General features: G+C 41.9%; 1 protein-coding gene across 2 annotated transcripts in view; it reads right to left on the bottom strand.

The window, feature by feature from the left end:
• LOC124156625 (GAS2-like protein 1) overlaps window positions 1–24,515 on the bottom strand; it is a 329,284-nt gene that overhangs the window by 212,991 nt on the left and 91,778 nt on the right. For both annotated transcript variants that reach the window (XM_046531275.1, XM_046531274.1), the window contains one exon: window positions 3,695–3,801. The gene's annotated coding sequence lies outside the window, so the exon portion shown is untranslated. The remainder of the gene's footprint in view (window positions 1–3,694; window positions 3,802–24,515) is intronic.

Raw genomic sequence — 24,515 nt, forward strand, 5'->3', positions numbered from 1 at the left:
TTATTAATGTAGCTTTTCAGGGAAAGACGACTTCCGTTTCCACCGGCGCCTACCAGTTAATCGCACCTGATAGACGATGACTATCACAATCTCACATCATCCTTCCGAAAGCATTACTTTCTCACACCCAAGAATTAAAGCAAGGAGCAGAAGCGTGGGAAAGGCTAATTACATTAATTTCCAGCTCACAGGAAACGAAGGAATGGAAAATAAACCCGAAACTCGGGGAAAACATTTTTAAAAATCGCCTCTGCGAATGAGACGAATGGAAATTAACCCATCCGCTAGCTCCGAAGTGACTCGCTCTCTTCCTTGCATCCAGATCCACGATTGGCGCACGCCGCGTGACGCCATATCGATCCTCTCTTGTCTGTTCACGGAACAGGAAGTTGGTGCTGCCTTGGACTCGGAATTCCGTCCCACGTCACAATCCCATTTCCATAAGCACCAGCGGAGAGGGGGGGGGGAGGTGGAGGGTGGTGGGGGAGGGAGAAAGGGCAAGCAAGAGAGCGAACAGACAGAAGAGAGAGAGAGAGAGAGAGATGTTGACATTGAGGAGTCGCCTTGGCTCGCGATCGGATCCTCTCGCCACAATTCCACACTCGATTCTTGATCCTGACTCAAAATCAACTCGGTTGCCTCGCTAATATTACGAGAACTCTCTCGACTCTCAAAGCTTACAAAGACTACACTCCAAAGTTGAGAACGGACTCAAATTGAGTCGCCGAGCTCCAAGAAGCCCGCCACCTACACCGCGCGTCTTTGAAATGAAACATCTCTCGTCAAAATACTTCTACGAGTGATATTGTACACCCGTTATGTTACTTTTTTTATGAGCGGGAGACATTAGTGTTATGAGTTTAGGTGAACGAATTGTTTCGTAAATTTTAACAGTTAACGTCACCGCAATAACCAATGTTTTCATTATTTTCAGCGACACATACCATAAATAACATTAAAAAATTTTGGAAAAATAAAATGGTGTAATTCGCCCAAAATTGCAGCTTAATATGATAATGAATTCGGTCGATGGATGGGAGATAAAATGTCTTCCTCATTCATCAGCCATTTTCCCATAACTTCATGAAAATGGAAAAAATTCAATTTCCACCTTTCAAGATCGCCACCACCGTCCACCTATCGCGATCAAAAAGAGTAAAAAATGGAAAACGAGTCAATTGTATAACTTTATAGATGCCTAAAAGGAACATAACCAATCCAAAGGACGGTCCCAAACGTATGCTATCATCACAATTTATTTTTCCTTCTTTCCAAACTACCTATCCAGGAATTCTATATTTGGGCATGAGAACAAAAACCGCATTTCTAAACTGAAATACCGACGAATTGTTAATTTTCTGTCGCTCTATTAAATTAACACTGCTACCATTAATTTTGGTAAATAATATTAAAATAAGTTTTCCTTAAATTTGATATTTGTTCCTTCATTACAGCTCTTATGATGTGGATTTATGTTAACTCAAAATGTTTAAATAAAATGGTGTAATTCGCCCAAAAAAATACTGTCCTTCAAACTTATGTAAATTATAATTTATGAAATCTCCCATTCTTATCTTCCATTTGATAATATTTCAATTATAGCCCAGATGAAGAACAATAAGTGTTCGGTACATTGGTATGCTGAAGTGTTTGTTTGCAGACCTGCACCTCAAGAGTAATAATACACTAAACACCGATTGCACTGCCAACCAATGGTCTCCAACCCCTCGTATTTAGAATAATTCCTGTCTCCTTCCCCCCCTCCAAAGATCAAAAGCTAATCGGAAGAATAGGGGCTAGCTCCCCCCCCTGACGAATCGCAGCAATTGACGGGCGAGTTGTCTCCTCGAGCAATGAATTCCTTCAAAATTCCGAGGCCTATGCTGATTGAGTGGCCCCTCGGGCTGAATTGATGCGCTCACGAATGCTCAATGCGGGAAAACGAAATCAGGAATCACAGTCAACCAACTCACGGCTTGGGAATTCCGAATGGGATGCTTTGGGGGTCACCTCTTCCATAGGATACGCCCATTTAGTGCTGTTCTCTCATTTGCTTAGTCTATTCCGCACTGGGCGTATTGCAGGGGTTGGTTTGGACACAATCCGTTAACGGAAATGCGGAACTAAGTTCCGCCACATTCAAGTCTTTTATCGCCATTTGGTTAAATACAAATCCCTATACATATCCGTTGGGCAAAATATCACTCTTGGTTTACATTTCCTGTTGGGCCTGGAAATGTAGTGAGATTCTAATATAATCCTCTCCGTGTCGCCATGACAAGCAACAAGGTACCAATCGGTAGTCCATCAAGGTCAACCTGGGGGCAGAGGCCGCTGGTGGGCACTGCTACTCAACTCCATACACTGCTACTCAACTCCAAACACTGCTACTCTGCTAATTGTTTCAGCAATCTAAGCCCAGCGCGTAGCCACCGAACGCTCTTGCAGCTTCCAGTCTCATTCGTTAAAAATGTGTGCAATGCTTTCCGCACGCTCCTTGTATTTTGTGTCATTCTGAAATTATGTCCTTCTAAACTGGAAACTTCTAAAGGTGGAGAGGAAAATAAGTTTTGACTAAGGCAAAATCTCCTCCATTGAGAAATGAAAGAGTAATTTCCGAAGGTGGCTTACTTAGTGAACCCCGTATCGGGTGTGCCACGCACGCACTGTGCACTTTGACATACACCTTGTCCGGTGAACTCAATCTGAGATACGCCTTGGAAGGAGGAAGTGCAACTAGTAGCACACCTGACCGGCAACAGGGAGACCGGGTTCGAATCCCAGCTGAACCAAATGATTTCTTCATGACGCATTTCATCCTAGGTGAAAATTGCACCCGTGACTGCTTAAAAGGCTACTTGTTTCATGGAGAACTTTGATGAGGGTTTCCGCCCACTTCTCTAGAGTTAGTCTCGCACTCGCGATCTGCATTGGGGTCGTCAGATGGGCTCTGCTCCATTTGTCAGAAGAGGGAGAATATTTGACAGGAGGAGGGGATCAAACCACGCGAGGCCGATGCGAAGGAGCAATGAGAAGCGGAGAGTCGCGACCTCATCCGCGACAGGGCTGAGGAATCCGATTTTCCGGCTCTTATGTCCCGAGAGTCTTATATTGACTATGAGTGAGCTATTGGCGACGGATCGATGCACGCCTCTTTTTAAACTCAATCACGATAGACAAAATGTTAAGGAACGCATTCAAATAATAAGCAGAGATTGAAATGCCAAAAATCTCCAAAACTAAATTCTATTAAGAAATATACCTCCCTAAACCAATTAAAACAAGAATTAATATCACCGAAAGCGCACTTTCGGTTGGCCACGCGCATCTAATCTAATAAGGCACATCCTAGTCATACGGAAAGTACGTGTCGGACATATCTATTCAATTGGTTTTCGGAGAGAAACTTCTACGTTTTGTTTGAGCAATTAGCAATCTCCCAATTTCCTTTCCGAACATCTAGAATGCATTTGGATAGAAATGAAGGTGGATGCTGACCAAGCCAGAACTGGTGATGACGCCCCCATGGAAGACAGCGACTCGACACGAGAAGCCGCGAGCACTTCGCATGATTCAACTTTCAATTCGAGGGAAAATGGAGAGATTTTGGGGCAAATGACGAAATGCCACCGTGAAGGAAAACGGTGCAGCGTAGATGGAAAAAGAGAATGAATGTGGGATTACAAGTACTTACTTGATTGCTTCCGATTTAAGACGCTGGCGGCCGCCTCGGCATTAAAGAAGATTCACTGAACAGTCACTCGTGTTGCACGGCAAAGCAGCCTTTGCCCAGCAACAGAGCTGAAAAAGAAAGAGCAAGAAGGAGATAAGTGTCTGGTGCATTCCTCAGTTGCGCAACAAACGATAACACAGCTACCGTGCATACGCATTTCGAATAAATGGCAATGATTTTATTCATATCTTATCTGAAATTTTTGAAATGGTGGCTGTCTCACTAATTTATAAAATGTGGGTATTCAACGCACTCGCGCCTAACGATTTCACACAGTGTCGTTTATTCAAACGAAGGAAGTAAGTATCTCGGGTGATACAGCTCAACAGTCACCGTATCACCCGAAGAGGTTTCAGGTAACGGCACAAACCATGAATTCGCACGCTATACACATCTAAAAAATAATGAAAAACATATTCAGCCTAAGTATAATAGTTATAATACGCTAAATATACAATTGAACTCAAGAGTGCGTTCTTGATAACAAAATTCAGTAACAAATTTTTTCCAATTTATGCTAGAATGCAGTACGTACCCTTCCATATTTTTTTTAAACAATATATCACCACGTTGCTAAGGAAACGTGTTCAGCAAAGTTTTGTTCGTATCTGTTGATTTTCAAATGCATTTAATGGTATTGATTTTAAAAGTTAGCACATAAGCATATATTTTGTACATACTTATGGAATATGAACTATGTGACGAGATCTTGAATTAGCGATTAGAACCCTTGAACTAATCAAAGATAAAAAGATAAGACCACTAGAAATATGACATAATTGATTGTTTAAGAATACAATCCCGTTCGTTTCCTACGTTCAGAGAGCGTTTGGATGTTAAGAAGTTTCAATATATTTTCTATATCGCCACTTTCATTTCAATTCGCAACGTAAAAGTCATCAATCTGAGAAATTTTTTTGATTCTAATCAATATCAAATGCATAATTTAGACAAATAAGGTGACCAAACTATCCAATGATATGCAAGAGTTGGTCTAGCTGTGTGAACATATAGAATTTCATAGCAGAAATCATTATAACAAACTCTACGATTAGTGAAAATGAAGCCGAGGATGCATAAGCTTTTTTAGTAGGAGTAATATCAGCTTCAATGTATTAGGTGAATGTTAGGTCGGAATCAAAGACAACGCATAATTCAAGGTTTTGATCCATTTTAGCGATAGTGTGGATATGGAATAGTCAATGGTGCAGACAACTTGAATTTCAATTGCTCAATGCAGATATGTAATTTTCGGAAACTTCCTCCCTCAGCTAATCCGCTCGCGATCCCCTTTAAAGAGGCCCCTCAAGTCCCTCCCTTTAAGGCATCCCCCGATAACCAGAGCAGAAGAAGGAGCACACTCCTCTCCTGAGGGCGACGGAGGGTGGTGTTGTTTCATGATGTGGGTGAGGGTAGAAGCGAAGAGAGGGAATTCATTCGGGGGCGAGTAAAAGTTTCTGCCGCCGGTTCTGCGGCGTATTGAACCCATTGACTTAGACACCGTGGTTTTAGAGTTCATGGAGCCGACTGGCTGGCTGGGGCGGCAGGGTAAGAAGACAACTCACTCCGAGCTAAACAAGTGAAGCTTGAGGAGCCGCGCAGGTGGCGTGCCGATCGAGCCAATCGAATCTCATTTATTCCGAATACGAACATAACGGGTTCCAACGATGAACGTCGCATCCATATCTTTTCGTCATTTGGAGAGTCCGCCGCGGCGGCGCTATTGTCGCGATAAGAGTCCAAATTTCAAAAGCCGCCCAACGAATTATACGGTGGAGTCGGGTGCAGGTGCCTAGAATTCAAAGCGAAGGAAATGAACCATTCGAACTGGGATATGAACCCAGGTACTAATAAGAAGAGAGTGAGGGAAAATGGATTTAACGAAGTGTGAGAGTAAATGAACGAGTGGCGAGGAGCACAATAGAAAGCGGGTTGGAAGAAGATCGCAGCAGACGCCTTGGACACATGCAAGATTATCAATTCATTAATTTATTTTCATCACCCCGAAAACAGCTCATTTAAGGCCTTTTACATCGGAGGATATAACATGAAACGACGACTTACACACACAACCATGCCCTAGATAAGGGTAACTTACCCAGGCGGGACTTGAACCCGCGACTTTCGGTCTGACAGGCAAGTACTTAACCCCGCCGCCGCCGAGGCCGGAAAAAATGCATAAACAAAAATGACCACTATTGGAATAATGGGGGGTCAGCCGTGCCCTTATGCAACGCTTCGTGGAGGACGCGGAATTTTCAAACTTAACACGTGCAACCCTCGGAAAGCCACACTTTCGGGAGGATATTATTAAGTCAATACACTATCAGCTCTAAACGTCAATTATGGTGACAAGTGATGTCCAATTTTAAAATTCCCACACTTTCCTATGAAAATTCTCCCAATACCTAGAACCAAAGGATCACTTATCGTTGGAATATTTTTTTTCCTAAAAGTTTCGTGACACACGCAATGGTGAAAATAGAAAATACAAGTACATTCGCATGAAAACTCTGATGAAAACTGATCACTCAAATGACGTTCGATCCGCGTCTGCCAAGTGCGGTCGGCTCTCGCTTTTATCGATCGTACGTTTGAAGGACAGATGCGCTATTCGGACGGCCGAATTGATAAGAATCACACGACGTGAATATTCTGGGACACGATGGGACTTATTAACAGCAAGTAGACGACGAACATGCTTCAATGGACGAAATAAAGGCAGGGAGGGATTGCCATATAAATGCCGAAAACAAAGGAGAATTCCCAATCCAAGTTTATGAGAATTCACGAACTGCTCCCTGTCTTCTCTTAAATCTCAGCATTCCCTGACAATTCCACGTTTTCGCGGTTTACGCAAGCAGATATGTCATTTTGATACTTGGCCCCCGGAGAACGACCTAGTCAGAGGAGGGATGATGCGAGCATGACAACCACATAGAATCAGGAGTAAAAAAACTGCAAACCACGGCGGTGAGCGCGGCTTCGCACAGAAAAATGAGATCTCAGAAGCAGTAGTGTTGGAGGTAAAGGGAGGGAGGAAGGGGGTTGGGGGCTGAGGGGGGTGGTTGGCTGAAGATGAAGATGCATGTATGAGAGCCTTGGCTGCAAAATGAGGAAATACGGGACACCCTGCCACGCGTCTCACTGAAGAAATATCATCTTCGTGCATTACATTGCAAACCGTAGGAAGTGAAGACGGTGAATACGATGATAAGTTAAAAGAACATAAGAAATAACATAGAACTGGGATCGAGTAGTTGTGGTGGCATCCTACCCCGTAGGCTCGGGATCGTATCCCGATGGTGGCAGAGAATTTTCAGACTTCTCTGCGTGACTGTTGTCTGGAGGATACTTCAATGTCGACGCTCCGTCCGTCGGATGGGACGTTAAGCCGTGGTAACTTTGGCACCTTTCGTTAAGAGCAGGCTAATGCTGACGCCGGGTTTTTCTCCACTCTGACTTCTCCACCATTCCTTCACTACGCACAAAACCTTGGATGTCGGTTGTCTCTTCCAAATACCAAAATATGCCGAATTAGTACTTAAGTTTTACAACCCAAAAAAAGAGTGAATATATGCACGGAATCACAAACTTTCGCATTTTATGAGGAGGACAAATGAAACATATTTCACTGGAACTGAGACTTGTGACGGGAGGCAAAGATGAGTGGGAAGAGAAGAATGCTGAATAGGTCGAATGGGAAACAAAGTGAATGATAAATATTAAAGAGAGCCAAGAAGGAGAAAAACTATTATGAAAATTGGATGTAACTTAATTTCAACCAAATGGATTGATTCATGATTGAATGGTCTTCAGCAGATCTTAAATACGGGCCTAAACTTAAATAGTAACAGTGGTTCACATTAAGGTTGTAATGAATTTAAAACATATCCGAGATTAACGAGGTTTGCGAGTAAAAAGCGGTTCGCGTGACTTTTAGCAATTCGTGCGAAAAATCCACAGAGGAAAAATCATTCGCCTTGACCGGGATTCGAACCCGGATCCCTCGATTTCCGGCCGAGTGCTTTAGCCAGTTAAGCTACCGAGGCGTCATTCTCCTCTGTGGAAATTTGAAAAATGACGCCTCGGTAGCTTAACTGGCTAAAGCACTCGGCCGGAAATCGAGGGATCCGAGTTCGAATCCCGGTCAAGGCGAATGATTTTTCCTCAGTGGATTTTTCGCATTATTTGTGCATTGCGGGTGACTCCGTAAAAAGTTATCACCGTGGCTAGTCCCGGTATACTTAAATAATTTTAGCAATTCGTAAACTTGAAGCAAAGAACTTTGTAGGCGGAAATACTCCATTGGGAGCAAATAATTGGCTGTTGGTAGCAATAAAAATGTATCGATGGAAAGAAAAATAAACACTAAACATACAGCAAACCTTTTACACCTATTGGGAACATATTTTCTTATTTTTTATCACGTGACTCAACTATCAACACACTAATATTTCGGGAATCATCACAAATTCTCGATTATGTTCGTGTAGTAAAAAGCTATATGTATATTCCTGAATCCTATTCTTAAAATAAATGTCGAAAATCATGCATACTTGGCCGATAATCGAGGACTTAAAGCGTATGTGGAGATTACAAAAACCTGGAGGATCCTCACAATCAGAATTATTTCCCAGTTTGATTGGAGTTGTTAGAAGCAAAGAAGGATATAGATCCAGCATCTCAAGGTGATTAATTTTCTTGAATTCATTCGAGCACAACTATTGTGAAGTATTTGAAATTTTCACAACTACCATTTTTCACATAAATACTTCACCATAAAACTGGGGGCTGTGAAATGAATTTAAAATAGGAGGTAAAATTGAAAAAGGTAGACGAAGAAATTCGACAGAAACTGAGCTGAAAGCATGAGGAGACCCAGCACAGAAGAAAGATTTGAATAAATGGTCGGAGAGTAATGGAAATATGAGAGAGAGAGAGAGAGGGGGGGGGGGGGGAGAGAAAGAAGAGAGAAGAGCGTTTGAGCTCAATGGGTGAGTGAAGATAAGATATGGAAAAATAATCTCACCAAAAAAGAGGACAATTCAAAGACTACAAAAAATGACCTAAACACTATAGATAGCAATTATGTTTGAAGGAACCACTTCAAAACGTCATTTATTTTTACCCACATACACATCTTAATCAGCGTCTTCTCACGATATCATTAATAACATAAGGTGTCACATAAATGGCTTATTATAACTAGACCCTCCAAAGGAGAAGGCTTACTTATCATCGAACAGATGTTTAGAGAAAGGCCAGAATTAAAACCAGCAGACTGTGATCTGTGTCCATTTGAAATTGCAATTTTCATCGACTGATGTTGAGAAGGATTGGAAATCTGTGCTGAACATCCGATTGGTAACCCGACATCTGAGGAGTGGAGTGAAATTCTGAGTTTAAGAACATAATGGTATGGTGCTCAATGTGTCTTTCCTCAATACTTGCGCTGAATCTAATAGTTTTAAGATGATCTTAGCCAACTTGTCGTAATCAAAGGCTTTTACCAACGGTTGAGTGCGAAATCCCCTCAGGCTTGACGTGGTGGACGTGGACGACTCACCCGTGATGTAATAGAACAACTCAACAAATGGCGATTTCCACGCACTCCACGTATGCAACTCCACAACTGGCCATGGTTTTCACACTCTCTCTCATTTACAATCGTTTATGCCTGTCCAATAATATTAGCAATTTTGACGTAGATATTTTGCATGGTAATGACAAAGGGACCACCTCTCTCGGAACCAAGATGAACCCGTAGAGATGAAATCCTGGAATCCGAGACAGAGGACTTAACTTTAAAACAAAAGAAGATGTAAAACTCGTTTGAAAATAAGCAGTACGAAAGGATTGAAAATTAGTTCCTAACTTGCACCGACTGGGTCACACGTTGGTTAGCCGAAAGTTGATTGACACTTGTGTACAGTGGAGTGTGTATGGAGGAGAGGCATGGACCGTCGGGCGAGCAGAGAGAAAAAAAGAAAAAGAGGCCATTGAGATGTGGAGACAAATGAGAGAGAGTGACGAATGAAGTAGGAAAGCGAAAGGAGAGAAATTAAAAAATGAGTCGGGATGAATGGACTGGACGTATGATGCATTGGTAATCTTTGAAGGAATGGTGAAAGGCAGAAGATAGAGAGGAAGTTCCGATGAGAAAAAAAATTTCCCTGGACCGCGAATCGAACCAAGGACCTTTTGGTTTCCTACCCTACTTTGAGTAGCTCCGGGCCGGTGGAATGACGGCTCACCGAGAGCCGAGGGGAAGTTGTGGGAAGGGGGCGCTTTGGAGGGAAGGGGAACTCTCGATGTGAGCCTCCGAACGACTCAGTCAGTCATTTCCGCTTCAGATGGACGGAGTGCAGGGAAAAAGGCTCTCGAACTGCCGCATCACAGAAAAATATTATCACATATTCTCAATATATCATAATTTCCTCACTAAAAATACAAGGATTTCTTCACCTTTATCCACGCCGTTACTATCTTTGAGTAGCTCCGTTTTCCCTAATCAATTTTAATGAGCAGAAAAAATTCTTTTATTTCGCTGTTCTCTTCACCTCAATCCTATTGCGTGAGAGATGTGATGTGCTTGGTTTAAAGGTCCCGGAACCTCAATTAGTGAACAACAAGAGTGAAGTGAGTGCTCTCAGAGTGGATACTTTTGATGATGCAAGTTCTCAAAATGGAAAAATAATTTTCGGCCAATCCTCATTTAAAGCTGTCATTTGTAAACTCCGTCATGCCGTCATTAACAAATGCCATCTATAAAGTCGCCAAATGCCGAAATATAGGCCTCTACTCACTTGAATAGAGATCTAAGCACGACCACGCAAAAATGCCTCGAGAGTTTTCAACGCACATATTTACAAAATACCTCCCAGTGACATTGTCGACGAAGCAACAACACCTTTACGCTGGATCCATATTCCGCATTCCAACTCATCGTGAACCTTAACAACGAAATCGGCGTTCCTTCTATTAAAGGGGAGACGATTAGTATTACAATAAATATAAAATAGTTTAAAAACCCATGATTATATTCGAACTGGAAAGTAGGAAATAAACCACCCTGCATTCGCCTGAAGTACCAGGTTACAATTTTGCATATACAAGACCACGCGTTGTGTAAACCATACAAGTGGTGCGCTTTTGCTTTCCATTTGACTCTGAAGTGATACGAACTTCAGCATCATATTGTACGTGAGATTTCCTTTGCACCACTGGAATGAATAATATTTAGAGAAAAATAATACGTTGAAATTGATGCACACCATGTTTTTGTATTTGAACAGGCAGCCTTTTATCTGTAAAATTAAAACTTGGGACCAGTTGCCGAGGCAAGGCGGTTTTAATTTCATCTTCCTATCCACGTTTTTAAATTAAATATTTTAATTGACTGCCATATTTCCTTCTTTTTAGATTTAAAAAATTTAAATGTAAAGATGATTTTTAGATTTTAATTTTTTCATCTATTTTATCGTTATTTAAAAACTCAAATTTTTACTTTCCCTCACCGTTGAATAACCAGAAACAGTTTTGAATTATCGCAAACCGTTAAAAGTCACGCTGCAGCTGAGTGGTAGTTAGAAATGTTTATTTTCGAAAATTGCGGCCTCTGAAGAACGAGAAAAGGCGTAAAAATGCGTCGTCATCAGATTTTGATCCGTTTTGAAAAATATAAGTCAATAGTTTTCTAGGAAGTGGGTTACATTTTAGTTGCAAGATTTTGCTCGGACCAATAAACAGACAGGAATGCGTGTTTATAAATGAGACGTGGTAGAAATGAGAATATTATTATAAAGAGAAACGCAGAAGTGGGAGAAGCTTTCTTTCTTTCTCTATTTGCGTAGAGGAGAAATGAGTGAGACATCGAAGTGTTGAGAAAGACAGAGCTGTAATGTGCCAAAGCGATTACGTGTTTACGGCGATGCGCTGAGCCGAATAAAAGCGGCTTATCGATCGATGGGTGGGCTGAGGAGTTGCTTGGCAGTGCGTGGGAGGGAGTGGGAGAAACAATTGTCGCCGTGAAACCATGGAGGAACAAAAAGCAACAGCCCATTGAAAGAGAAGAGCGTGATGATGAAACAAAACGTAATAGTAATAATAAAAATAAATAATGTAATTTTCGCGAGGATTGGCGCCCGTCGCCACGGTGAAAAAACAGCCCAAAAAAGGGAAACGCTAGACGGAGTTGCCAGTCTGCGAACTATTTTTGGCAAGACGTGTCACGCTCGGCACGAGTTCATCGTATTCCCGAATGCACTTCACAGGGCACGCCCAGATAGACGACTCTCGGGAGAACTTCGCCATGAGAAAATATTTTGGCTTATTAGGGAATGGAAACAAAGTTATTATCCAATATTTTCAAGATCTTTTGTTCGATCTAAATGGTTATTGATATATTGAGTGGCCAATGAATATTGAGAGGACTTGTGAATACCTGATAGGACACTGGGCTCGAACCTCGGCTGTAGCAAAACATTTATTCATGGAAAATTCCGCCTTTAGAGCATTCATATTTGAGCGCGTGAATTCGTAGAAAATACTTGTTGCGTAATGCAGTACATTGATACACACACGAATTACTAAAGCGCTATTCAGAAAGATAAGGAGAAAAAAGTAGGAGTAAATGAATACTCAGCATAATAGCAAGCAACGGTACAAATGGGTTGACTCCCACGAAATGAATCGGAATAATATAATGTAATGTAATACAATATGATAATACGATACGATAAAATACAATATAATATATTATAATTATAACATAAATTTATTTCAAATCTCAACATTTATTACACTTATGTATCAATGTGATTAAATTATTCTCTGGAATTTGGCGTCTGTCAAGGGAGGAACTCCCGCTGATAGGACAGAACTAAAATAGATACGCATCTCCCGATTACCTGTCAGACATTTAACCATTCATCCGTCCTCCCTATCTTCATTGTCTATTCAAGATATCAATAACCATTTAACAAAATATCTTGGAGATACTGAATGGGAAATGAATTAACACCGAAGATTCCTGATATTACGAGAGACAATGAATTACAATGAGCCCGACAGTTGAAGAACACAGTGTTTAACGGGGAATATAATACATATATTAAAATAGGCAACGACTGACACACATCATTTAAGCAAGTTGGAAAAGTTAAATTACACGAAGCGAGAAACAAAGCACAATATATTAATTAAGACAGCACCAAATATTGATTACAAAACACCTCTCGTGTCATTAAATTAAATTCACCGAAGGTACAATTTGACTTTTCCTGCAGACGCTCTAACGAAGATTTATCTTTGCTTTGTGTCCAATCATTAGAAGCGGGGCCGGGCGTCAGTATCAAGGTGACCAGGAACCAAATCCATCCCAAATTTTAAATATTTTATTCTTTGAATCGAAATCAATAATGATAAGGACATGTGGAATGTTATGTCACAGGATGTGAAATGATATCGAGAAAAACAAAAAAAATATTTCACGAGCAACGGAATTAATACACGCACGAAGAAAATTCATATCGAGTGTATCAGTACATATGTAGCAATTTTCTTCCTCTTTTCATTTGAGAAAAATGGGCTGTGTCCCATCGAAAATTCGAAGTAACTATTTCCCGTAAGATCCCTCCTTTTATTTTTCGTTTATCATTCCTATATAACTAAGTGTTTCTGCGTGCCCACCCTAGGGCAAGAATTTTAATTTATTCTCAGGATTTCCGGATAACATCCAGCACCGTTAAAACTCGGAAAAATTGCCATTGTAATAATGAACCTGGGTAGCTTAGTGGTCTGCGCAGTAGTTTGGAGAGCAAATGGGCCATGGTTCGATTCCCGGATTCAGGGGTATTTTTTCTCATAGGAGTTACTAATGAAAATATAGGATATTTCCATGAGTTCCTGCTGTCTGCTAGATGCATAATTCATCGACAGGTGAGAAAACACATACTTTGTACACTCCGAATGCAGTCTTCGACTCGGAGAATGTTCTGGAGATCGGTCTTTGTTTCTCAGGCAACGACATGAAAATCATTTGTCCACCCAGCGTCGAATTCTTTCCATCCGAATGTAGCGAAGGCTGCGGTCGTGTAGGAGAGCCCCACTACCACTGACGACGAGAAAACACACGGCGTTTTTAGAACGGCGCTTCGGATTTGAAAGGAAAATAAATTCTTCCGGGCGTCGTCTTCGCCAGTTATTTTTCCTCCGCTCCGAGATGTCGCTCTCCGCCTGCGTCTGTGGAGCTAGACAATGCGGTGGACCCTCGCCACCCCCCTCCAGACTCTCTCTCTCTCTCTCTTTGCTGAACAGTTATTTTTATTCCGACCGCAGCTCCCACCGTCTTCAGATGGATGGCATGATGATGATGGCATGAGGACTGCTCCTTCCCGCTTGCCATCAACATACTGCAAAAAAGGCAGCCGCATACAGACATCGCAAGACACGGAATCTAGCTATCCTCATAATGATAATAAGAGAGATACCGCGGCAATTTTCAACACCATATTCATCAAAACTCGCACGGTTTCGACGTGCCTGACGCCATTCTCAAGTGTCCTGGTGGCGCTACTGGTAGAGCACTCGACCGACAATCGAAAGATTCTGGGTTCGAAACCCAGTCAGGCCGCATTTTAACCCGTAAATTTCTGGCTTATTGGATCAATCACAGCAGCGGTGTCCTCGTCCATTTCCTACTATGTATTCCTGTCCCTTTCTTTATAATATGAACGTTCAGATGTACATGGGCCGCTAGATTTGCACGGAGCTCAGTGTGGCAGTCAGGAAGGGGGGATTGTGTAATTAATGAGGAGGAGGATGAAGGCACGAGTATTGAGAATTCTCCATTCGGCCAACACAAGATCACCCATCGGACATTCGAATGAGTTTACACAAGTGGCCACTCGCGTCGCCGACGGGCTGTGCGACCCGAATTCCAGGGAGAAATAAGCTATAATTAGGGCCATTAATCGAAATTTGTATTCCGGACGGAGTGATCCATCGGATTCACAACTTCCCAATACTATTGCTCGTGATTGTAGATTTCATTAATATAATAGCTAATATAACCAAATAGGTAACATAAATAACAGAAAACGTTTGCATGGTTCGCAGGATTTTTTTTATTAACCCACCTAAATCATACCCTCCTTCTCGGAGATTGTGCTACCTGCTATACTGTTCCACTACATCTCTCCATTTACTAATCCGTTAGTGTGCGCTCTTATTTTAAATTGATTTGAAAGTGCGCCCCGCGTGGCGAGAACAGTTGAAGGGAGGCCCCCTCGGATGCGCGGGGGTGGAGGAGGCATCGACCGGCCGGAGAGACAGTCATGTGTCTAAGCGAGCGGGCGGCGGCGGTGGCGTGTGCAGTTGTAATAGCCGCACCGCTTGTTTCCAATAAAATCCATCGAGCAGCGCATTGCGCAGGACGCCCTGCGCCAGACGTCGCGACCACGGCGGGAGGGGAAGGGGGGAGGCGTCTCCTCCATCCCCTCCTTCCGTCTGCCGCGACGAAAACCCCCCCGATGTTTCCCTCAGGGTCACCCCCCAGATGTTCGATATAAACATCGGCGGACCGTAAAGCCAAAGCTGCGTCTACACCTACGGAAGACTACCTACTGGCTGCAACATCTTCAGAGTGACATATCCCCACCATTGCCATCGGATTTACACTGAAGAGTCCCAAGAGTGTCTTGGCGCTTCATAGAGGAACAAAAGAAGTGACGGTTGCGATGGAGAAATAATTTCATCTCCTCTCCTTCATGAGCAAATTAAAAGTAGGTTTGGCATACAATTGATCCTCAATAACAAATACATTGGTAATAAAAAACAATCTGCAACTTTAATCTTTGTCTGAGTAGTTAGATCAACACCATGCGCTTGCAATACATACATCCAATGCCATCGACTCCTACCACGTTCGAAGTTGAGCTGCTTCAACTTCGATAGTATCTCGACTACAATCGATTCGCGCTCTCTTCGAAGTCGCTGTCCACTTCAGTCGTACAGCAATAGCAATCAAGTTCGACGTGCGCGTCAACCTTCACGGCTTGACAATTTTATCCCCTGCCGACCCGATACGACGACAAAATGGCGTATCGATGCAGACCCACGTGGCGCATCCCCGCCTTTTTCATCTTCCAACCCCTTTAGGATCAAGTCCCCTGCAACCACCCCCACATGAAACACACAGGGGTGGCCGCCCTCGTCACTTTCCCCTGCGAGCCACTGCAGGGGCGGCCCGGCCAAGGAGGGCGGCATTCCCGGCCGAGACCCCAGGGCCCAAGGTGACATCAGCCACCCTCGGGGTCCAGACAAGTTCAAAAAGTACACCGAGTGACGGTCTGAAATTATTCCCAAATACACGTTTTTGCAGTCCACTTATCGTGACTTGTAGCACATGTGAAGGCTGCCGCACACCTGCGATCATTTGTCGCCTCGTGTCTTCGGTCCCGCGCTCCAAATAGATGTGTCGACGCTCTCGGAGTGCCACTCCGCGCTCCATTTCGGAGCGATGCGTTTGGTGACAGAAGTTCGCTCTTTTTTCAATGCCTTTTGCTTTGCTTTTCGCAACTTACTGTTGCTTTGTTACATTCTGTACCTAGATCGTTACCTATTTTCCCCCAGACTTATGTACATTGAGTGGATTCATTGTAAGGATTTAGATCTCATTATATTGCTCGATAGCTTTCGTTATAAATATTTGGGCATTTGACTACGTGAGTCGACCAGTGGTCTTCTGACACTCCCCTACTCCTCAACCGCTCGCATTGCCCTCGGGCTTTTCACTGCGTGGGGGAGGACTCGACAAATTAAAAAGGACCTTAATATCGAGAACAAAAGACTGCGGAAAAAGCGAAGATGATGAGAAGACTAGGAGAGAGTTCGGCTCGAAAACTGCGGAGGTGAGCGGGGAAAATTGGGGGCCAGAGCCATGAAATAGATGTAGGGTGGTTTTTGGAGGCTCAATTTCCCCTAGGATTGCTTTGGGGCAAGTAATATTATTTTCAATAAGTACCTTAAACATTAGGAATCATTTCCGCCAACAAGTCATACCAGGGGACACGCTATTTACTATTTAAAACTTAAACATGAATATTTTCGGACTGTACAGAAGAGATCGCTTACGAAATTTACTTGAATTGATTTTTTAATTTAATCTTTTTTAATTTTTCAAACTTTCATTATAATTTTTTTACTTTATTTTTGAATTTTAATTGTTTTTTTTTATTTTACTTATTTAAAAGTAATAATTTTAACGTATAATTTGACAAAGGAAGTTAATTTAAAAACTTGACCTGCTATTTTCTCAAATATGAAATTTCTTTTTACGATGTTTCATGGAGTTTAGGTCAAATTGAAACCAAGTTATAGCCAACGTGAAGAAGCCTGAAGTGCTTCGATAGCTTCGACGAGTTTATTTATTCAATGTGAGTGTTTCTTTTTTGTGTCTCTGTGTTTATCGATATTAACTTGAACTATTTATATATATATCTGCCCGGAAAGCAGAAGGTCCGTGGTTCGATTCCCGGTTCAGGTGAACTTTTTTCCATGTGTTTTCGGCCTTCATTCCATCACCACGCCACAGTGTGTCATCGTCTTGCATTTATGTTTCTATCTCTTTCTTTCAATTTCTATTATGTGTTATTATGATTGTATATTCGCCTGTGGCGACCTGTGTGAATGTGAATTTGAAATATATATATATATATATATATTATATATATATATATATATATATATATATATATATGTAACGGACAAAATAAACACTAATAAAAACATAGGAACACATAGAAAAGGACACTCACAAAAAAACGTTCAAACGTTTCAGCGGGTTGACCCGCTATCGTCAGTGCTGAAGGTGAACTGCTGCAGGCGGATCCTCCAGAAGCTCTCCTTGGTGAAGTAGTGGGGGTGGAAGAAGGGGAAGGGGAGAGGGGGGGAAGGGAGGGTAGGGTTTGCTTTGACTATTAGTGGGCAATGTTTAGCCCGGGCGTTTCAAACGCCTTTTCAACCCAAATATGTGCCATTTCCCTCGTTCTCACCTCGATGATGGTTGCCTTTAGGGAAATGGCACATATTTGGGTTGAAAAGGCGTTTGAAACGCCCGGGCTAAACATTGCCCACTAATAGTCAAAGCAAACCCTACCCTCCCTTCCCCCCCTCTCCCCTTCCCCTTCTGCCACCCCCACTACTTCACCAAGGAGAGCTTCTGGAGGATCCGCCTGCAGCAGTTCACCTTCAGCACTGACGATAGCGGGTCAACCCGCTGAAACGTTTGAAAGTTTTTTTGTGAGTGTCCTTTTCTATGTGTTCCTATGTTTTTATTAGTGTTTATTTTGTCCGTTACATATTTATACTATCGCGTAGTGCGCTTTCCTCAAGACTTTATATATACATATATATATATAAATATATTTATATATATAGTGGGGTTCGGGATTTTTACCCTCTGATTTCTGGCTTTTTTCCACCTATATATATATATCATAAAAAAACCCTAGGATGGGCAGTAACAGAACACACAATAAAGAATAGAAACTCACACTCACTAAATAACTAAATTTTCGGTGGCATTACCACCTTCCTCGGAGTTAGGTAAAAGACTGTAGGTAGAGGGTAAAGGATAGCTGAGGGAAGGGGAAATAGAGGGGAGGTAGGGTACAAAGAGGGGGGGAAAGAAGTGGGTTGAGGCAATTAAGGGATTAGCGGTGGATGTTTAAGCCGGGAGGAAGAAATGCTTTGAATAGCCAAATGTAACTTAATTCAATAGAATTAAGTTTGAGTGGGTGGTCTGTGTAAGAGAATGTTGAGAAGGATCAACCCAGGCATAACTTTCGCTTCGTATAAATGCACACATCCCCATGACAGTCTTTTAAGCAAATATTTGATTGGATAATAAATTTATCATCGGAAATTGTATGCATGATGATTCTTTCCGATCATAATTTCGTGGTTGTTTGAATTTGTAACGGCATTTGAGGCCGTCGTTACCATTTCGGGGTTATGGACAGTATTTCAGCGATATTCGCCACAGTGAGACGATGGAAACTAGCAGCGTTTATTTAGCATTCCACCATTGATTGTTCACAGATTCTCTATCTAAGTATTGTACCGACCACTATTTTCGAAAGGATTTAGGATCATCATCGGCCTTTTTCATTCCTTTGCTGTGTCACCGCGAACGGATACGCACACTCTCTCTCTCTCCTTCTCTGTCTGCGAGTCTCAAAATCAGTCTCAGTCGCGTTGATTACAGCGATTAGTGCGAATTAATGCACGCAGGCGCTCGCCTGCATCTGCTCGAATGCGGGGATGAAAGAGCGCAGCAGTTGCCGCACGCGAGGCGAGGAAGTCCTCGAGCTACTTACACCCACAAGAAAAAAGACATTAAATCCAGCGAGAAATAAAAATAATTGTTACCCTCAACACGGCTCACAGTGCACACGGAAGTACGGCTAATTAGAGAGAGAGAGGGAAAGTCACCACTTGACGATAAAATGTTCTGCCCGCAAATATAATGCAATTGCAACGTAAAAAAAAAACACCGAGACAGACAATTATCAGGAAAGCATCAATTCTGGACACGAAAAGAAGTGAATTTTCAACGGGCTCTTTGACAATTTTTATCCAATTTCGTAATTGAAGTGACGACAAACTGAGGTGAACCTAGCCCTATTTCGCTCCGAAACTATGCTATATTTATGATGTGATCAGAAGCATTTTAGCTTCTGCAATTGTTTTGATATTATGTAAATAAATTACCGTACATAATCTTGGATTTCGAGGATTGATTCCATTTGAAAATATCACTCACGCCGTGTAGAAATGTAAATTACATACACGGAAAATGGGATTGCGCAACGTATTTTATGACGGAGTCCTAGTAGATGTAGAAACATAAAATATCGATTCACTACATCTATTAGGAGCTTATCTACGCCGATAGTCAATTAAAATGGTGACGCTAGAATGAAACTGACATTAGAATGATCTCCGACAACCGACGGCGATAATCAAAATAAAATTAATCGATCTCTGTGATTGAAATCGAAATTCGAAATAAAAACCGTCGATCTCATATCCATGCATGAATTTTTTACTGCAATAAAAATTGATTAATATTTTTAATGTAAAGAGGAGATTTGCGATGACTTCTACTGTTTGCTGCATAAACAATATTGGCGACTCTCATGAAAAAGAACGGAACCAATGACTGACGCAAATGACTTCCAATTTCGCATAATGTAAAAAAAAGTTATAATTATAGTCGTAATGACTAGACTTGTAAGTGGCTTCCAATTTCCATTTAACAAACGAATCTTTTAGAAAATATTTGAGTATGGACACTATTTTATTATGATGGATCCCTTATATCGCTAAAGCTAAGCATGAATAAAATCATAATTTTAATTTAATGCTAGCTCAACCAATCCCAAGGAGTAATTCCCATCTTCTCACTGTGGGTTGGGTCATTTACTTCAATAAAAAATGCTTACTCATCACATGAATGGTATTACAGGGTAAACAATTAACCACCAAGCAACATAATGTAAATATTTTTAGCACTGGTTAAAATTCACTAAAAAAGGAATATGAGGCAAATATCGTATTAAGCGAATTGCCGAGGCAGGTATTTATTTTTCACACAACCTATATATTTAAAATAGCAGCTTGGCGAACTTAATCATATCTTTTTTGATGAGGGAAATTGAGAACGGCACTCAGCCCTCGCGGATTTATTCGCTAGCGATCCTTCTTTCTTATCATTCGAGTTCGCCTTGAAATTATGGCAAAAGGGCTTCGCAGCACTCGTAAGACTTTTTTCCTTTGGATTTGAAGTCCCACTGCTCGCTCGTGGCTCACGTGGCCAGTCCACTCAATCGCTCCACTCTGCAGCACTCCAATTGAAGGATGGGCGACAAAAGAGCTACGCGAAGCGAAGGAGGTGTTGCCGCCTGCATTCATTCGTTTCGGGGACACAATCCGTTTCAAGGGATATCATTCCGAGGGACCTCTCTTTCCGTGACGGTTTTCTCCTCAGTTCCGCCAATTGACAAAATAAACGAACACTCACAACCGCACAAAAGAATTCGAAGACAGAAAAAAAGCAGGCATTCACTATTACCATCTCTTGGAAACTCTTTCTCCACATTCCATCTCCTTTCTTCGGAGTTGTTGGTCTCTGTTTTTTATAAACAAAACATTGATTTTTATCCAATATTTCGCTGAAATTTCGTACGCATTTTGGCAATCTTACTCAGCACAATGAGAACTCTCGCATTGCCATTTAGAGATCCTGTGAGTATAACTCTATGCAAAGGTCTCCCTCTTCTGGCCACTTCATTTCGCTTATTTACAGCACGTCGAGGTTCAATCTTCTCGTTTCCACTTTCAGATTCTCCTGTCTTCCTAAAGTACCCTCTCGTCCAGTGTGAATCGGATACGCAAGGGAGGGGATATAGCCTTGCCACCCCCGTAGCCCATCCCACACTCACTAGAGGTAAACTTTGAAAACAGCGATTTTCAATTGAGTCATCGGTTTCGAAGCAAGCAGAGTTTTGCGTTTTTTGCAACGACTTCTTTAAATTTAGCGACAAAAAATTGCTTTCTAAGAACAGTGCTTCTTTATATCACAAATGGAAACGATAACTCAAGGAGGATCAGGCGCTCGAAGTTGGGCAACGTGATTTTCCCCAAAAAAAGGGGATTTTTAAAAGAATTTAAGCACGGGTGGAGTAAAAGTATATATTTAAACGTAGAAATCTCTCTCTCTCCTTTGGATAAGATTGCATTGCCATTGGTTGCTTCAATTGGTATATGGAGCTCCTGAAACTCGAGGGTCTTGCTGAGCACAAAGAAAGTCTACCGTTATGCTGAAAACCCGTAAATGCGCGTGTTTGCATTTTTTGGAGAAATTAAAACCGACCCGCTCGATTGAGCCGTTCCCTCTTCCGTGGGGTTGACCCGAACGTAGAATGGAAAATGAACATTCGGGGAGTGACAAAAGATTCGAAAAGACAAAAGAAAAGGGAGGAAAGACGCAGGCAACTGTTTCCGAGATGAGTCGCTTGTGACGAAAGGATAGAATAATAGAAATTCACGGAATCGCGCCCATTCGATCTTCTTCTTTTTTCAACTTCGCTCGCCGACACTCATTTGTTCCATCCCTTCCGCAATCCTCGACAACGCGTATAAAAAGAGTCTGTTCAGTGCTTCCGGGCGAAAGGGTTTCTCTTTCTCACGGATGAAAAGAGTATCATTTGGGGCGTACGAAGCAAATGACAGACAATTTGAGCCGAGGAGGGCAGCGCCATTAGCGAAATTTCCGAGCAGAATGTCTCCAAAGAACCTCGGGCACGCAACGCGGGTCTGCCTTCAATTGCTGTGGGGCTGTTTTCATGGAATATGTCGCGTCACATACCTATCACGAAACAGCACTGGAATTCGTCCTCGAGAGTGGGCACGCCTTTGTCAACACTGATAACGATGAAATCATGACGGAAATGACATAGCGCTATTAATAACAATGAAATACTGATCGCCACGTTTAAGGCAATTTGCACTCGATAAAAAAATCTGTACAGAGGTCAAACAAACAAACATCAGCTCCATCTGTGTAATTAAAGTGATATTCTTTATTAATGACACATAATAGTACAATAAATAGTTTGAGGCGTAACATGATGCGCAAGTCCTCAGCCAGATCAACAACCACCACAATAACCAACCCGATCCCTAGGCTTCAACCTAGGCTAGGTTCAGGAGTCAAAAATAGGAATGACCTTGGTAGTTGACGCAGCAAACTTGCGTTCCCATTGAAGTATTACTTATGCATGTTACCATACAATACACACGCTTTCAAGAATGTTAAGAAAGTGTGTCTCTTTGAATAAATTATTCAATTGTCGAGTACGTTGAAAAGGGGAAGAAACAATTCCTCAGAAACACACGGAATGCTCCTGAATGGAAAATAAAAGACATATGTACAAGGCGCACTTGGTATATGTCTATGTAAAAAATCAACACATTTATACGTTACGCATTCTATGAAAGCGGAATACAAAGGAAATGGCAACTGTCATGAAATGATTCCCACGGATAACCTTGTATCCGATTTGTTTAAACAAAACCTGTGATTGGTGCTTTCCTCCAAGCCATTAAATGTTTCGGATTATCTCTTACTTGTAAAACCCTCCCATCTCCGCGAAAAATTAAAATAAAAAATAAAATTGATTGTAGGCATCGTATCTTAATATATGTATTCCTTTTGCAACACTCGTCGTCAATCCTAAGGTTGCCTTATCCCTCATCATTCATCCCACTTCTTCTTTACGTCATTCATCACCTCTGTGCCCTCTGCATTATACCACCATTCCCTCCGCCGCGCCGTTCTTCCACTTCACCAATCCTTCCACGATAATTTTCCATTGCATTTCATGATGTGGCGCCGGTTTCCTCCCAAGTATTTCAAAAGGCCTCTCTTCTTAGTAGGAAATACAAGACTTTCGGAGAGTATTTTTGAAAGAAAGAAGAAAGGGAGTGTGAACTGCCTCGAAGTGCCGCAGCCAATGGAGAGAGGAAACAGATGGAGTGGAGGCGAACACTCCATAAAACGAAACAAATGCGCGTTCGATGCGCCTCTGTCCGTATCCGATCGAGGATGTGATTCCGACGGGCAATAAAATTGAAAAGCGATCCGCGTGCTCATTTTACGGACTCGCCTCCGTGTCGAACTCAAATGCAGATCAAGGGCGGGACGCATATCCCCTCCAATAAAAGCGAATTGCACGAAATTCGGGAGTCGCGAAAAAGCTGCTTTGTCAAAAGAATAGCAGTGATAACTCACGCACTTTACTCATGCGTCCATGGCAAATGGTTCCTAGAGGAAGTAATGAGCGCGGATACCCGAAGTGAAGTTAGCGTGAGGGGGTTCGGCCGATTTCGAATGAACGGGAAGGTTCGCGTGGAGCGCACAGTCGCATTCATTTATTTGAGAGCGCGTTTTTGTTCGTTCCAACGGAGAATTGTGGATGAGGACACGTCGGAATGAAAGAAGAACGCGCATCAAAAATGAAAATGAGAAAGAAACCCCGGAAAAGAAATCGAAGCGGCAAAAAGAAACATCCCCACTGAATGTCATTCACTAATTCGCTCAAATGATTCCGCAGAAGAAAGGCAGATGGCATCCACTCAACATTAATGTTTACTATGAAAGCCCCGAAGTTTAAAAGATTTATTTGTTAATCCCAATTTATTTCAATTGCTAATTATTTCTATAAACCACCCTTAACACCTAACGGTCACCAGGCGTTCAGGCAGCCCTTAGAGTAGAACTGGGAAAATTGTAAAAAAATGATTAAATTTTAAGTTAATCGCTGAAAAAGATGAATCAAAAAGCAGCATTCATGCAAAAATACTTCAGTGATTAACTTTAACTAAAAAATAGTTACATTTTCGAAAAATGCACTTATCACTTGCGGTGGATTGCGTTACCTTCACTCGAGGGATCTCGAGTTTTCGAGTCTTAAGGTCACACGCGAATATTTTAATGTCGCTCTTCACAATACCACTTTTTTAGGACATCTTTGCAATTCTGGTTTGGGATTAATATCCGCATTAGTCAGTTCCATTTCTCCCTTAGCCTATTGGGAAAGTTGTGTGCTTGAATGCATACCGATGGAAATTTTACAACATACACGGATCATACGTATAAACTCATAGTTTTTATTTGTTAATGATTAGTGTCTTAACATTCCTTGCAGTCCGC

This window comes from Ischnura elegans, chromosome 3, assembly GCF_921293095.1.
Source record: "Ischnura elegans chromosome 3, ioIscEleg1.1, whole genome shotgun sequence".
Lineage (NCBI taxonomy): Eukaryota > Metazoa > Arthropoda > Insecta > Odonata > Coenagrionidae > Ischnura > Ischnura elegans.